This window comes from Triturus cristatus, chromosome 4_2, assembly GCF_964204655.1.
Source record: "Triturus cristatus chromosome 4_2, aTriCri1.1, whole genome shotgun sequence".
NCBI lineage: Eukaryota > Metazoa > Chordata > Amphibia > Caudata > Salamandridae > Triturus > Triturus cristatus.
Window position 1 is genome coordinate 131,299,687 of NC_140586.1, and position 15,633 is coordinate 131,315,319.

The window sequence follows — 15,633 nt, forward strand, 5'->3', positions numbered from 1 at the left end:
AAATATATCAATGAGTGCAGATTCCCAAATGTCAAGTGAACAATTAAATGAACAATTGAAATAAAATGCAGTATATACTAGTAGCAAAGAGTAGAAAATATATACAAAAATGGTTGGGAACACCTCACAGATTGAATTTGCTTCATCCTTGCCAACTCAAGCTGGGGAAGCCCTTCGACAGCCCAGGAAGGAGTTCGATCAAGACTCAAGGTCCATCACCTCCACAGCAATACGTGTATTCTGTGGTGAACTTCCATCTGGCCCTCGAAGGTTCCCAGCTTAAATATCATTACTCAACGTGAGGCAAAGCTTCTAGAAAGCCTCGCCCCCTTCTCATGAGAAAGAACTGAGCTGGCTGTACCAGTCTGCGTCAAGGCCAAGACGGAGGCTGGCTAAGCTCCCGTATTTTGACTTCGAGGCAGAGTTGCACATTCTACAGATAATATCCAGTTCACTCTGGTCAGTGAAGAGCGAAAAACAAGTGAGGAGCAGAAACCTGCCCTCCCCACTTTGCAGCTACGTGTGAGCAGCAAGGCAAAGCCAGAAAAGAAGATGACATGAGGCCATGTCAAAGCCAAAAGTAAGCACTTATAATTCTCATAACCCCAAACAACTTGCAAGCACTGCTATGCACGCACAAGCAAGAAAAAGTCAGAAAACAAGATGACATGAGGCCATGTCAAAGACAATAGTACTGTTCTACTCCGTGACAGCTCCCACTAAAAGACAGCAAGATTACAAGAAAGAAGGGAAGCAAGCATATGCAGGACTGTCCTACATTAAGGCTAGGGTAAAATAACACACTAAAGTCAGTTAAAATGATGGTAGTCGAAGGTCGTCATAGGGTGCCAAACCACAAGAGTGGCTCTTTCATTACAATGGCTAACAAGCGGGCTCCGGCAGGGGAGTATAAAACTCCTTCACTCCCATACTAAAACGCTTTGTGTTCTAGTGTTTCGGGATCCTGTTTGGTCTTGTGGGTTACTCGCCTCTGCATTTCCAGTCCGTCGCCGGGATCACGGCAACTCTTCATCCTCTTCGGCATCACTCCGGCGTTACTTCTCCTGCTGCTTCACTCCAGTGCTCTATTTCCCGAGGCCTTGCTCCAGGGCTCCTTCTGGTGGCTCCCAGAACTCCTTTGATTCTCTCCGGCTCTAGATGACAGTTTTCCATGAAATCCTCGCAACTGTTGTGGTCCTTGCTGGTAGATCTCATTCATGCCTGTTTCTGGTGTCCTATAGCCCTGCAAATCCAATCAAGACAGAATACAGCACTTTTACCAATTACGGTAATGGTGCACATTGCTCCTTCTGCCTACCAATAATTATAAATGCTTATTTGTGGGAAGACTTCTGTCTATGGGAATCTGCCTTTTCCTCTTTTGTTTATATGGCTAGAACATTCCTATAATAGAGACAAATAACATAGGAATATTTTTTTTCCTTCCTGATGTAAAGGAAGTACAAGGCATTGCTAAGGGGCTCAAAAGTAGCAGATAGCTAGACTACTTTTTGGTTTCTTTAGTTCTCCTTTTGCATTGAGCCATTCTTTACATACCATAGGTGAGTGCTATGTAATCTTTCTTTATTTATTACTTACATATGGCATTAGCGGAAGAGGGGATTTGCCCAGGTAGTTACACCTCACAGCAATATTATTGTTATAACTCATCGCTCATATTTTTCACCTACACATATGCTCCTTTCCTCTTTCCCCATTTAGGAGTTCCTCCTGACTGCCTGGCTGTGTTCTTGAGTGGGAGACATCGTGGGACACTATTTGCTCTATGTTTTCCCCTTCCCTCTTCCTCTGATTTACCACTTGTGCTGTGACATGGTTCAGCACGGTGGGAGAGTAGGGGAAGTTGGGATCTCTTCATCTTGCATGCCGTTTCTGTGGAGACATAGGTAAGAAGTTCTGAAAGGTATGATTCCATGCACTGTAAAGCTCCTCCAGGAGGCCCTCGGTGCTCCCGGTACCAGTCTTCCAGAAACAGACAGTAAGCTAGGGCTGCTGCCGACCAGAGACATGTTTCTGCCCTCCTGCTGATGAGCAAAGCTCGAACAGGGGAAGGTAGAACAATAGATATCCTGCCACAGGGAGGTGTGACCACCTTCCAGACAGGGTTCAGCGTATAGGGGCAGGGTGGGGGTGCTTGCCAGCGCCACTGGGACTGCTGGAAGGGCACATTTGGTGCCCTCCTTGCATACTCCAGTTCAAACCCGTTCAGGGAGCTGTTGGCTCCCGCTCTGGTGTGAAACTGGACAAAGGGCATGGGAGTTTCCTCCCCACTGTCCAGCCCCTTCTCTGGGTGAGACCCCTGAATCGTCCCAACCCTTTCCTTAGGGTACTTAAGGGCTTACCTGTGGTTGGGTCCCTAGATTCATCGTGGGACAAGATTCAGATTAAGACAACACTTCATCTTCGACCGTCTGGGCACTCTGTACTTCGCTGGACTCTGCTCTGGGCACCGAGACTGCAACTGAGAAGACTCCTGCTGCTCCTGGTCTCATCGTCCTACTCGTCTGCTGCAATATCTGTGCCAGTGCTCCATACAGGATCCTTCCAAGGCCTCTGGACATCCAAGACACCTGATGAAATCTCCCTTAAAGTGAAGGAGTCACTTCCCTACATCTGCAGGCACCACAACAAAGCTGACCGGTCTGCTGCTTCTGGGCTCCCATGGACTCAGCAACACAAGTGGCGGTTCTAAAACCCCCTTGAAGCCCGCACTGTCCTCTTACCAAGTTTGAGGCCAGCATCCCTCATCGGGAACCAAACCCCTGTGCACCACGTTGACTTGCTGTTGCCAAGGTTTGGTGGCTCTCTTCACTAGAGATGTTTGGACTCCAAGAAGCCCCAGCCTCAAGCATCACCTATAACCAAGATCTTCATCCTCACCACATCCTTTTGCACCGTGGGTTTGCATCTTTGGTGAGCTGCTCGGGGTCCTCTGTGACTCCTGTGCCTCTGGCCTGTGGGTCCTCTTGAGGGTCTCCTTCGACTCCAGTGGGCTCCCCTGATTACTTAGGGCCTACTCCAACTCCCCTGCTTGTGGTGAGTCCCTTGGACCTTGCTGGTCCTAACTCTGTACCTTTTTCGCTTGCCACATTGTTTGCGGTTGCCAAGGCTAGTTGGTGCTCCTGACAGACACCGGACCCTCAACTCTCGTCATCCAGCATGGGACAGCTCATGAACGGCTCCTGGTCTTCCACAGCGTGCCCTGGTCCAAAGAGTTGCAGCTTCAAGGTCATCGTCAACTCTCCTGCATCTACCGACATCAGTGGCATTCGTCTTCCATGCCTCCAGGTAACTCCTGAGTGGCATAGACTCTGTTCCCTCTGCTTGCAGGTACTTCTCAACTTGAATCCACCTTTGGGTTCCACCGGACACTTTCACCTTCTCCAGCAATGGCATCTTCCTAAAGTCCTCCATTGAGTTTGACCGGGGTTTCCTACGCCACTTCACACCTATGCACCTGGCTTCCCTTTTTTTAGGTATCCTGGTTCCTAGGGATCCACGGGTGGGGCGGCTCTTCAACCTTCGGTCTTCCATGGGGTATCTTCAGCGTCCACTGGGAAGGGTCCTTCTTCTTTAAAATTGCAACCGTGACTTACCCATTAACTTGAATTGAGCATGTGGTGGTGTTCCCACTCTGCACACGGCCTGCATCTGGTTCCTGGGTACTTACCTCGAGTGGTTCCTTGGGTTCCCAGCACTTTTACGTCTTCTGGGTACAGTCTTGACTCCAGTCGTGGTTCGCATCCCACTATTTTAGTATATGGTTTGGTCTCCCCCTGGCGACCACTGTGTATTTGTGCTACTTACCTGTTTTTAGTGCAAAGTATTGTGTGCATTGTGTCATTTCTCCGGGTAGGAGATCTTGTTGTGTGTTAGTAAGTGTCTCATAATAAATACTTATTTTTGTAAATACACTGTGTGGTTCTTTTTCACTTAACCTATACCAATAAGATTAAGATCTGGTACACTCCTTCTGGACTAAGCCTGAAGGCTGCTCTCCACAGATGCCATTTAGAGAGCTTTCTAAGGTTGTTTAAGACCACTAACCTCACCATAAGGGTTGTCTGGATTAGTGCAGGGTGCTACATTTACATGAGTGAGCCCCATATACTAAGCCATCCTCCTACAAGGATCATATAAAGTCATGCCTCTGAAATAACCTGGTTTGACCACTCAATCATCCACTTCTCCATCACAGCCTCCCCTGACACCCACGGCACCCTGTCTGTCAGCGACCACAGGAGCTGGAACAAGGTAACCGAGGACCTCTGGAGTAACACCCTCAACGCATCCACCCCTGACACCACCTCCAACATTGAGCTGGCTGTCAAGAACTTCAACCCATGGATCACAGAATGCACCAACAGAGTTGCCCCCCCCACAAACCTGCCAAATAGGGCAGACCCATCAAACTCACCAGCTGGTTCACCTGGAGCTCAAATCCTCCAAACGCACCTGCGAATGACTGAAAAGAATCTGGCGAGCCAGCAAAACACCCAATAACAAAGCCAACTTCAAAAAGGCACTAAACCTCTACCGCATGCTCCTGAAAAAAGCCCAAAAGGACTCTGTAGTTATGACGCTGGAAACTGGTTCGGCTTGAAGAAGTTTATTTCAGTAGCTACATGGTTGTGGAGCCAGTAAAACACAACGGCTCCACCAGACACAGCTCCAACTCTAACTCCTCCTAAGAAAACATTCTAATGTCACTTGGAAACAAGTGACATTCTAGATAGTCATACAATTCTACATTAAAGAAATATACACAACTAAAACCTAACTTAAAGGACATATAAAACTAAGCACATACAACCCATCTTCCCTTCTTCCTCCCCACAAAAATAAAACAAATCATAAGCTTAACAATGACTCTGGCACTTCTCCTAAGATTCACTTGTTGGAGAACTTGTCACTCCTGACAGACACTCGGACCTCCCATTTTCACCTCCTGAAATGTGTCTCACATCATATTGGTATTGCAGAAGTTTGGTGACCCTCCTTAATATCATGGGTGTACAGCACTTGCTCATCCTGCTTCCCAGAATGCTCATGAGAGGTTTGTGCTCAGTTTGTATAATGAAACGTTTTCCCCAAACATACAAACACAATTTTTCAATCGCTTCGCAACAAGCCAAGACCTCCCTTTCAATCACAGAATACTGCAGTTCAGCCGCTCTCAACACTCTGGAGGCAAACCCAATAGTATTTTCAACACCATCCTCTATCTGCGTTAAGGTGGCTCCCAGTCCCACTTGACTAGCATCCACCGTGATGCAACAAGAGAGATTTGGATGGAATGGTTTGAGAGCAGCACTCTTCCCCAACAACAACTTAAGGTGGGAGTGGAAAGTGAGAGTGGAGACTGTGGTTTTAGAGTGCTGGTACACTAATGACTCCTCTGGCAAATAGGAAGTTAAGGAGAAGCGAAGTGGAATGAGGGGGTGTTGAAGGAAATGTGTTAGCAGCATGCCCTGGTGATTGCTGTATCACAACAATGGCGAATGGCGGCAAACAATGCAAAGCAGACGAATCCCCGGGTACATTTACTACAATTTGGAATGATTTTTGTGGAAGTACATATTCCTCCGGAATAAACTCTGCTCGTAACTGCTCGTGGAGAGTATACCACAACGAACTTTCTTTCGTTTCGATGGGGTTTTTAACCAAGAAGGGAACAAATGGACAGTCGCCTTTTCCATTTGTGGCAAGAGCTGTCAGTCTGCACTCTGCACTGTAGAGGCAGCGCCACACCCGACCCAGCTCGCATTAAAACCAGCCTCCCACATATCAAACCCAACATAGACCCTCACCATTCACGCCCCCAGGATGAGGTATCAGTGGGTTCAGTGTGGGATAGATAGACAGGAGTCGAGGACTTCGAGCGCAGTTGCTGCTCGCATCCGGCTGGGAGCCCTGCTTCCAGTCAGTTGCCTTCGGCCCTGTCTCGCCTTTGTGCTTTTAATCCTCCATAATTCTGCCGACGTCAGCGCATGCATCTGCAATATTGCTAGAGCCCACTTCTTGAATTATTGATTGCACTGGATGTGCACTTTAGACAAATCAATGAGATGTTTGCGGGTGGGGCTGAGATGGGGACATAATGCACAGAAAAGAAAAAAAAGCCGTTTAAGGGGAAGCCTCCCTGCTCGACTGCTTTGAATATAAACAAATAGATTTTTTTCCGCTTCTCCTTATTTGACTAGCGGCAGGTGAGGCGAGGGCGGTTGCCAGGTGAGGAGGCCTGGGCGATGCAAACGTAGTCAAATGTGATCAGTCAGCCTGAAGCAGGTGGGCGAGGGGGTTCTGGGTGCAGGGGGGCCTGATGTGAGGTGGCGCGCAGCTGTCTTCAGGCACTGGGCGGCCCTTATCGGCCCACACTTCAGCGCGTGCAGTCACACCTGGCGAGCGCCCTCGACAGCGGCGACGGACAGCGTTTGTCTCCACAGCTCTCCTCTCAGGTACAGTCACCGTTTCAATAGCAGGAAGATAGTCAAGTGGGTTACTGCACCAGCTGCGTGGATCTGCGCGCATCTGCGCGCCAGTTGTCGGAACACGCGTCCCCTTGAGCATTGTAATTGGAGCTTGAGACAAGATTGAAATGTCTTTGAAAATTGAATTTCTAAAACATGGATATTTTAGGTTGTATTCTATACTTTTCGCGTAGTTACTAACTCACTGGAATGAAAAGACATGCTTTACCTTAAAACTCTCTCCATGCCAGGCAGAGGCTGTGGTATACAGAACATTTGTGTTTTGGAGCTCCTGATGGCAACCGGTTGGACAGAATCTCAAAGTATTGCGGTGAAAGCAGCGAACCTGTATATTAGTCACTGTCTGTGTATTTTTTATTTATTTTAATTTTGGGAGTGTTGGTCTCATTTTAAAAAGTAGAATTGCCTATACCATCACCTGGAGCCTCGATGGTGACAATTAATACTCATACATTTTTAATCCAGTTAATGTTGTGGTGTAAACTAGTTAAATTATTAACATTTTAAATATGAACCAGTGCCCGACAGGTAAGACATGCGATAAGCATGGTATAATTAATTTGCCTATATTGATTTGAGGGCTCTATAGGATTTACTATAAATGAAATCCATCAAAAGTGCATGCCATTAAAATGTTTGCAGTGGCAACCCTCCTACCGCCCCCTTTTTACCTCTTTCCTCACCTATTATCACTCCAAAACTACGGGAAAAACTTCTCCGTTTACACTATTTTTTCCTGTCCTTCGCTTGTTCCACGCCCACTCAAGTCTTTGTAGCTCTTATTTTAGCAAACAGCTACAGTAAGGATTTCAAATTTGCCTAAAAAGAAAAGAAAGTTATATGAAAGCAAAAGACAAAAAGACAAATGTATAAAAAAGAAATGCAGCTCCAAGGGGTGCCTAAATTGGGGTTAGGGAATGTTAATTTTGGGGGGTGGGAATGGGTGCTGCAGAGAGTGCTACATCTCGAGACACATGGGGGCAAATTTACAAGCCCCTTGCACCACTTTTGCGTCATTTGTGACATGGGAAAAGTGACGTAAGGGTGGCGCAAGGGCATGTAAATAAGCCCCATAGTTGGTAAGGCACACCCTTCACCCATGTTTTCAAAAACCACTAAGCGGCCATGATTAAGGGGAGTTGATATTGCATATGCTGTGTTGTGTTTTGTGATCGCATGAATGAATGTTTGGCTGTGATGGACAGTGGAGATTTGTTAAGTGTTTAGTAATGGTTTGTAATGATTATGCCAAAGTTAAATGATCTGGGTCTTTGTATAGTTTTGTGCCGATGCATGGGTGTGCTGAAGGACTTCGGTGCTTTTCCTTGGGCTGTGGGGTTGCCCATTGCCTACCTTTGCAGAAGCATCACTAGCTAGGTACACAGCTACAAGGCAGTGTGCACATGAGGATGTGGTAATTTTAAGATGCTGAAATTATTTAAGGTGTGTGGTGTTGTGTGGAGATTGCTGTTGAGTTAGCAGTGCTTTGCTAAGCCGTGGCTTTGGTGCCGTATTGTGCCCATGAGGGGCCAGAGGCTTGCTGACCTGGCTAAATGCATAAAATATATTGGGGTAACCCAGTATCCCTCAGAACCCGGGCATCTAGAAAATATACTACAGCTGGTTCTGTTGGGCAATCAATTTCTTAGCATTCCATCTTTAATGTGCAAAATAAGAAGAAACACACAAAGATGAGCTATATCAAAGTTAGCATATTGTACTATTTTTCTTTTTTCTTTTTGCATATGTGAAGCTGTCACTGTAGGAAGGTAGGATCCTTCTGCATGTGTACCCCCACTTTTTGCCTGGTGCTAAGCTGGTTTTTGACGAGTCTGACTGGGATCCTGCTAATCAGGACCCCAGTCTATCTGCTTTCTACCTAAACTGTTATGCCATGTACCTAGGTACACCCCAGATTGGATACTGGGGTACTCTTGACAGTCCCTAGTATATGGTACCCATGTACCCAGGGCATAGGTACCCCAGAGGTCTGCCATGGGCTGCAGCATGTATTATGCCACCCAGGAGAGGCCATGCAAAATGGAACTACAGGCCTGCAATTGCAGTCTGTGTAAGTTGGTGCATGCACCACTTACTTAAGATATAGGTTTACTATATCTAAGGGTCACTGCAATTAAAACCTTTAAGTCACCCCTAAAGCAGGCCTTTACAATCCTGAGGGCAGGGTGCTTGGTTCTAAGTGAGAGGATGCCCCTGCATGTGCAGGACACCCCTGTAGCCTACGGAGTCCACTCTCATGGGTTGTCAGTGAAGCAGCCATATACTCACAGAGAGGGGCATTACGCGACCGCGTGATGACCATCTCGAAAACGGCTGCAACAAAGCCTATCGTGTTTGGTGCCAATCATGTTGGAATCATACCCCCACACCGGTAACTGGTGTGGGAGGTATGATTCCACCCACCAGGAAGGCCCTTTGTGGGGCCCTCAGTGTTCCACGTACCAGCCTTCTAGTGCCGGACAGCACAAAATGGTTGCTGCCGACTAGAGACACATTTCTGGCCTCCTGCTGCTGAGCAAAGCTCGAGCTGGGGAAGGCAGAACAATAGGCATCCTGTCACAGGGAGGTGTGACCACCTCCCTGACACGATTTAGTGTATTAGGGCTGGGTGGGTGCGTTTGCCAGCACCAGAAAACCTGCAGGAGGGGCACATTTGGTGTCCCTGTGCATAGTCCAGTTCAAACCAATCCTGGGAGCCGTTGGCTCCCACTCTGGTGCAAAACTGATCAAAGGACATGGGAGTAACCTCCCCCCTGTCCAGACCCTCCCCATGGGAGGGTTCCCTTAATCTATCTAAGCATCTCCCGTGGGTACTGAAGGGCTTAGCTGGTTGTAGGACCTTAGATTCATCGTGGACAAGATTCAGAATTGAAACCACTGCACTTCGACCATCTGGGCACTCTGGACCTTGTTTGAGCCTGACTTCGTCTCCCTTCCAGTCTGCTGCATCGTCTGTGTCTGTGCATCCTCAGGAACCTTCCAAGGTCTGTGAAGCATCAAGGACAATCAAAGTAATCTTCCTTGGAGTGAAGGAGTCACTCCCCTGCATTCGCAGGCACCACAACAGAGATGACCGGTCTGCAGATCTCAACCCCTGCATTCGCAGGCACCACAACAAAGATGATCGGTCTACAGATCCCAAGCTCCTCCGGACTCCGTGGGCTCTGCAGTTAAGGTGGTGGTTTTCCTCAGCCCCCAAGGCCTGCTCTCCCCTCTGACTAAGTTTGAGGCCAGAAGCCCAAGTGGGGGTTGCAATAACCGAACCCCTGGGTATCGCATCACCTTTGCAGTTGCAAAGGCTTGTTGGCATCTTTGCAAGAATATCTCTGGGCTCCTAGTAGCCCTAACCCCGAGCAGCTCCTGTGACCAGAATTTTTGGCCACACCGCATCATGTGCATCGTGGCCTGGCTCTTTAGTTAAGCTGCTCCAGGTCCTCTCATGACTCCTATGCCGTTGGCCTGTGGGTCCATTTGAGGGCCACCTTTTATTTCCTTGGGCTCCCCTGATTGCTCGGGGCCTGCCCTAACTTCCCTGTTTGTGGTGAGTCTCCTGGACCTTGCTGGTCCGAACCGTACACTTTCTTGACTTCCTGCGTGGTTTGCTTTAGCCAAGGCTTGTTGGTGCTCCTGCTAGAAACCAACCCCTCAGCTCTCGACATCCTTGGTGGGACAGTATCCAGCTCCTGGTCATCCTCAGCATCGCCTGGTCCCTACAGCATTAGAGTCAAGGTCATTGACATCCATTCTGAAGCACCCTACATCAGTGGGTATTTGTTTACCGATCCCCTGGTCACTCCCCAGTGACCCAGACTCTGTCCCCTTTGCTTTCAGGTACTCTTCATCAAGAATCCATGTTTGGATTCCTCCGGGCACTTTCTCCTCTTCCAGCAGCGGCAATTTCGTGAAGTCCTCCACTGGGTTAGACAGCGGTTTCCGACGCCACTTCACACCTATGCACCCGGCTTCCCTGGGATAGGTAACTTGGGTACCACGGTAGCCACAGGTGGTGGGGTGGCTCTCCAACCTTCTGTCTTCCACTGGGTTTCTTCACTGTGAAGGGTCCTTAATCTTTAAAATTCCAACTGTGACTTGCACATAGACTTGTACGGAGCTCGCGGTCGTGTTCGCACCCTGCACACGCACTCCGTGGGGTCCCTGTCTACTCACCTTGGGCGGTTCCTTTGGGGTCCCAGCAATTCTACATCCTCTCAACATTGTCCTGACTTGAGTCTTGGTTCTTATATCACTTTCTTAGTATATGGTTTGGTCCCATCCTGTGGCCCTCTGTGTATTAGTGCTATTTACTGTGATTTATTTGCTAAAGTATTGTGTGCTTTGTGTCTATCTCTGTGTGGGAGATACTGTAACGTACTAGATAGTGTTATATATTTAATACATATTTTTATAACTACTGTGTGGTTCTCCTTTTATTTAATCTATACTGTAAGATTGCATTCTGGTAAAACAAGCTGCTTTACACTCCTTCAAGACTAAGCCTGAAGGCTTCTCTCTACAGCTACCTCTTGGATAGCTTTCTAAGGTTGTCTGAGACCTCTTAAATCACCATAAGGGTTGTCTGGACTGGTGCAAGGTGTCCACTTACATTAGTGGACAGCATATACCAGGCCAGCCTCTCACAGTCACCAATACAGGTTCATAGTTGGAAAGACAAAGAAGTGACTTACAAGTGAATAAGCGATCTTAAAGTGACAAGGTGTTTAAGTGAAGGCAATATATACAGTGTAATTGTACAAAAACAGCATATATAATGTTTGAATCAATATACATCCGTCCCTAAGAGCGTGAATCTCCAGTAGCCCTCTTTTGGATTCTGGTATTTGTTGTGGGGTGGAGACCGTAGGGTATGGATTGTCAGGATACGTCGACGTTTCCACCCAAGAATGTGCGTGAATGCGATAAAGTCACCGCGGGTCTTCTTCAGGACAAGATGTGGACAGCCAGTAGTAGTGGTGTAGGGTACCACTTGTGGTCCTTAAAAGAATTAAAGATGCGAAATCCACCGTCCAGTTGGATTATTAGAATTTAGCAGGAGCTGGAATTAATCAGTCTGCTCCGAGCGGAAAATGATCTAGTAATTCACAACTTCAGGCAAGCCTTCCGTAGATTAATCACGTGACCTGGCTGACTGATCTTTTTATTATCCTTCGGTGTCCACCAAGGCTTTTGGGAGTTACGTCAAAGTTCAGACGTTTTCCATGCTCAATTTAGCTGAATTATGCTACACATGAGTAAAGCGATCATTCCTGCCTCTGGAGACTAATCAGAATTAATTAGGAATATGTTTATCTCCTGCAAGGCTTGTGTTGTCAACTCCTAAACTATATTGCTCAGGAAGTACTTGCAGATTGGACACCCAATGCCAGCCAATGACAACCTCGCGGGTCAACTCAGCGCTTTGACTATCACCGATCACTGACCGTTGTATCTGATCCAAAGGATGCTGAGACCGCTGGTGGTGGTTTGTCGTGCAAAAACCTCCAAAAAAAAGGCATATAATAACTCTAATAAAGCGGAGCTGTAATGTTAACCCTTGAATGGGACTGGCCGTAGAATTACGGCCTGCCTTCTAGAGTCATAGGCAGAAGGCTAACGCGGTAACACATCAAATTCTGTAGTCTCCATAGTTGTCCCATATAGAGTCAATCTTTACAGTATTTTTACAGGACTAAGGAAATATATTAATACTGTTGAAAAAGAGATAAAATGTTCAAATCGGTATGGCATAGAACCTCACAAGACTACAGCAAATCTGTATCAATCAAGCTACTGGTTTCAGTAGCCTGTGGAATTTGTGTTGGGGCCAAATGACTTTGAACAGTTTGTATTGCAGGATCTACACATCTTGGCTGTATGTGTGTGTGTGCGAGAGAGAGAGAGAGAGAGAGAGAGGCAAAGTGAAAGAGAGAGAGAGAGACTAGATAGAGTCTGAAGCAGGTAGATATTTGGACTCTAGGTCGGTTACAAAGAGTACATTTACAACTCTCAAGAGAGGCCATCGTTTATAAAGCATGAGGGATATATAAGTATGGTGACCTCCCGATCTTTAATTGTTGTCCTGGAGTCAACCTTACTATACCTGCATCCGGTTATGTTATGTTATTTTAATATGTATAGAACAATAATCACCCGTGAGGTTTTCCAGGTGCTTAAGCAGGTTATAGGAGTGTGGTGCCCGCCACATTATTTGAAGAGCTAGGTTTTGAGCTTCTTGTAAAACTCAAGTAGCAAGTAGGACGCGCAGATGTGTTGTGGGAGGTCATTCAGTTTTTCGGGTGCTATGTAAGAGAAAGAACGACCTCCCGTTCTGCACTTGTGAATGCGGGGGATGTGTGCGAGTGAACTTGAGGCTGAACGTAGGTGTCTTGATGTTGTGAAAGTGTATGTAGCTACTAAAGTATCCGGGTTCCAATGTTGTGCAGGGCTTTGTAGGAGTGCTTGAGGAGTTTGAATTGATTGCGTTTGTCAATGGAGCTCCTGGAGGTGAGATATGGGGTGGGATGGGAGCTTAAGTATGAGTATTTTGATGGAGTTATGTATAGTCTGAAGTCTGTTCAGGAGTTCTTTGGAAATTCTGGCATACAGTGCATTTTCGTAGTTGAGTCAGCTTGTGATGAGTGCTTGTGTAACAGTTTGTCTGGTGTTCAGTGGAAGACACTTGAAGATTTTGTGTAGCATTTGTAGGATGTGAAAGCAGGTGGAACTCACAGCTTTGACCTGTGCTGTCATGTGGAGCTTGCCATCTACAATGATACCCAGATTTCTGGTGTGGTTGGTGGGTGTTGGTGTGGGTTCCACTTCGGTTGGCCACTAGGTGTCATCCCAAAGGGAGTTCTTTTGTCTTCTCAGAGTTGAATTTCAAGCAGTTGGTTACCATTCATTCCACCGATGGTTCTGGAGGTGGATGTCTTATTTATCAGGGAGAGGATGAGTTGGGTGTTGTCTGCGTAGATGATGGTGATACCTTGAGATCTGATGATGTTAGCGAGAAGAGCCATGTAGACCACAGGGTTGAACTGAGGAAAGAACCCCGGGGGACTTCACATACCAGTTTCTTGACCGTAGGTGTGAAGTGTGACATGCTGATTCTTTGGGTTCTTTCTGTGAGGAAGTGGCAGATCCAGTTGATTCTTGGCTAACACACTTGTGGAGTCTACTGATAAATGTAATATGGGAGACAGTGCCAAATGCTAGGGAGGATGAGCAGGATGAGAGCGGATGTTTCGCTTCTGTCAAGGATGGTCTTGATATCATCGGTGTCTGCGATTAGTGCAGTTTCTGTACAGTGGTTCTTTCTGAATCCTGACTGTAGGTTGTCCAATATGTGCTGGAGCTCAAGGTGACTGGTGAGTTGTGTGCCTTTTCAATTACTTTCGCTGGGTGGGGAAGCAGGGAGATAAGTCTGAATTTGGCCAATTGCCTTGGGGCAGCTGAAGATATTTGAGGAGGGCGTTGACTTCTGCATGCTTCCAGGTTTCCTGGAAGGGGCAGAGGTGGTGGAGGTGTTCAGGATGTGGATGAGTGCTGTGCTAATTGGTGATACACCAAGTTTGAAGATGTGGTGGGGTAGGGTCTGATAGAGCCCTAAATTGGATGGTCCACATGATTGAGGCTGTTTATTCGCTGGTGCGAGGCTTCCATCTGGTCAGGTGGTTGTCATGATTGGTGACAGGCAGGTTGGTGATGAGTTCACTGAGATGTGGTTGGTGTGTGAAGTTGCTGTAGATGTATGTGTTTTTGTAAGTTATTTCAGAAAAATCATGCAGTGTCCTCCGCATTGTTACAAATCCAATACCAACTTCATGCACTTCCTGTTCAACACACTTTGATAGACAGTAATGGTCCAAGGCTGAAGTCTAGCCTGCTACTTCACCATGAACCTAAGGTTTAGCATATATTTGATCGCATTGGTGACTCCAATCGTCTTTTGGATTCGACCTGTTTATGTATGCAGACGACACCCAATTGTTATTAAAATCAATTTAGGTATAGAAAGTACCACCTCCCCTTTCAGAACTGCTCAGAACTGTGGATAAATAGATTTATCTCAATCGATTGAAGCGAAATGGAAACAAGGCCAAGATATCCCTCCCACTCACCAATGAATTAATCCAATTTTCGGCCCTAAAGCCTTTAATAAGGAGTTTTAGAGTCAGAATTAATTCCGAACTCAGTTCAACTTATTTTAATCAATGCAATAATTCAGTCCTGCCCTTTTCACATTTGAAAATTAAAAATATTTTATATTTGTTCACTTTTTCACAATAGGGGGCCTATGAACGCGTTGTCTGCTCGAGTGGGCTATTGCAGTGCTATATTACAGATGGGCCTAAGAAGGCTATTTACAATTTTGGTGTTGTACACAATGCTACACCCTAAGCAGCATTGAAAATAGACACCATGAGCACATATCTCCATTTAACCTTCTTTACATAGGCTACTTGTAGGTAAAAGGATAAATGTATATCGCTTGGTCTGGTGCACAAACCTGTTTATAGTAATACCTTCAGTCCTTTATCTTTAGGTCTTCAAATTTACTATCCTAATGAGTAGTTGCATTCAGCAAAACATGCCCATTTAGCACTGCTTTCACGTTTAAGCGCTAACTGCAACACGACTCAAAGGACGCGCCTTTCCGATTGTGCTTAGATCTGGTATCTGTTTCAGACATACTTTAAAAACATGGCTGTATCTTGAATCAGTTCTCCTTCTCCCAGGATGATTATTGTACTCAACCAACCAAATAAATACATATACAAAAAAATAGTTTTGTGTATGTTTTTATCACAAAAATATCCGCATTTTTTTCCACATAACAGATCCAGTTTCTTTTATAGGTTTGTTAAGCTTGGACCAGGCTGGTTTATACATCCAACCAGTACCTATTTTGGTGGGTTTGTGTGATCAGCCATAGAGATTTAGATATTCTCTATTCAAAAGGTAATATTTCTTCTGTTTATTTTCCATTTGCCTCACTACATATGAGTACAGGGCACACAGTTAAAGTTAAACAGCATGCTGTTTATTTTGTTATTCTTTTAGTTTGTTCTAATGTTAGTGTAGTGGGCAAACTGTGAGAAAG

At 46.2% G+C, this 15,633-nt stretch overlaps 1 protein-coding gene across 1 annotated transcript in view; it reads left to right on the forward strand.

Moving 5' to 3' along the window:
- The first annotated feature begins 6,265 nt into the window (after positions 1 to 6,265).
- Positions 6,266 to 15,633, forward strand: part of AVIL (advillin) — a 289,261-nt gene continuing 279,893 nt past the window's right edge. Inside the window, exon 1 of the mRNA XM_085600802.1 lies at positions 6,266 to 6,479. The gene's annotated coding sequence lies outside the window, so the exon portion shown is untranslated. The remainder of the gene's footprint in view (positions 6,480 to 15,633) is intronic.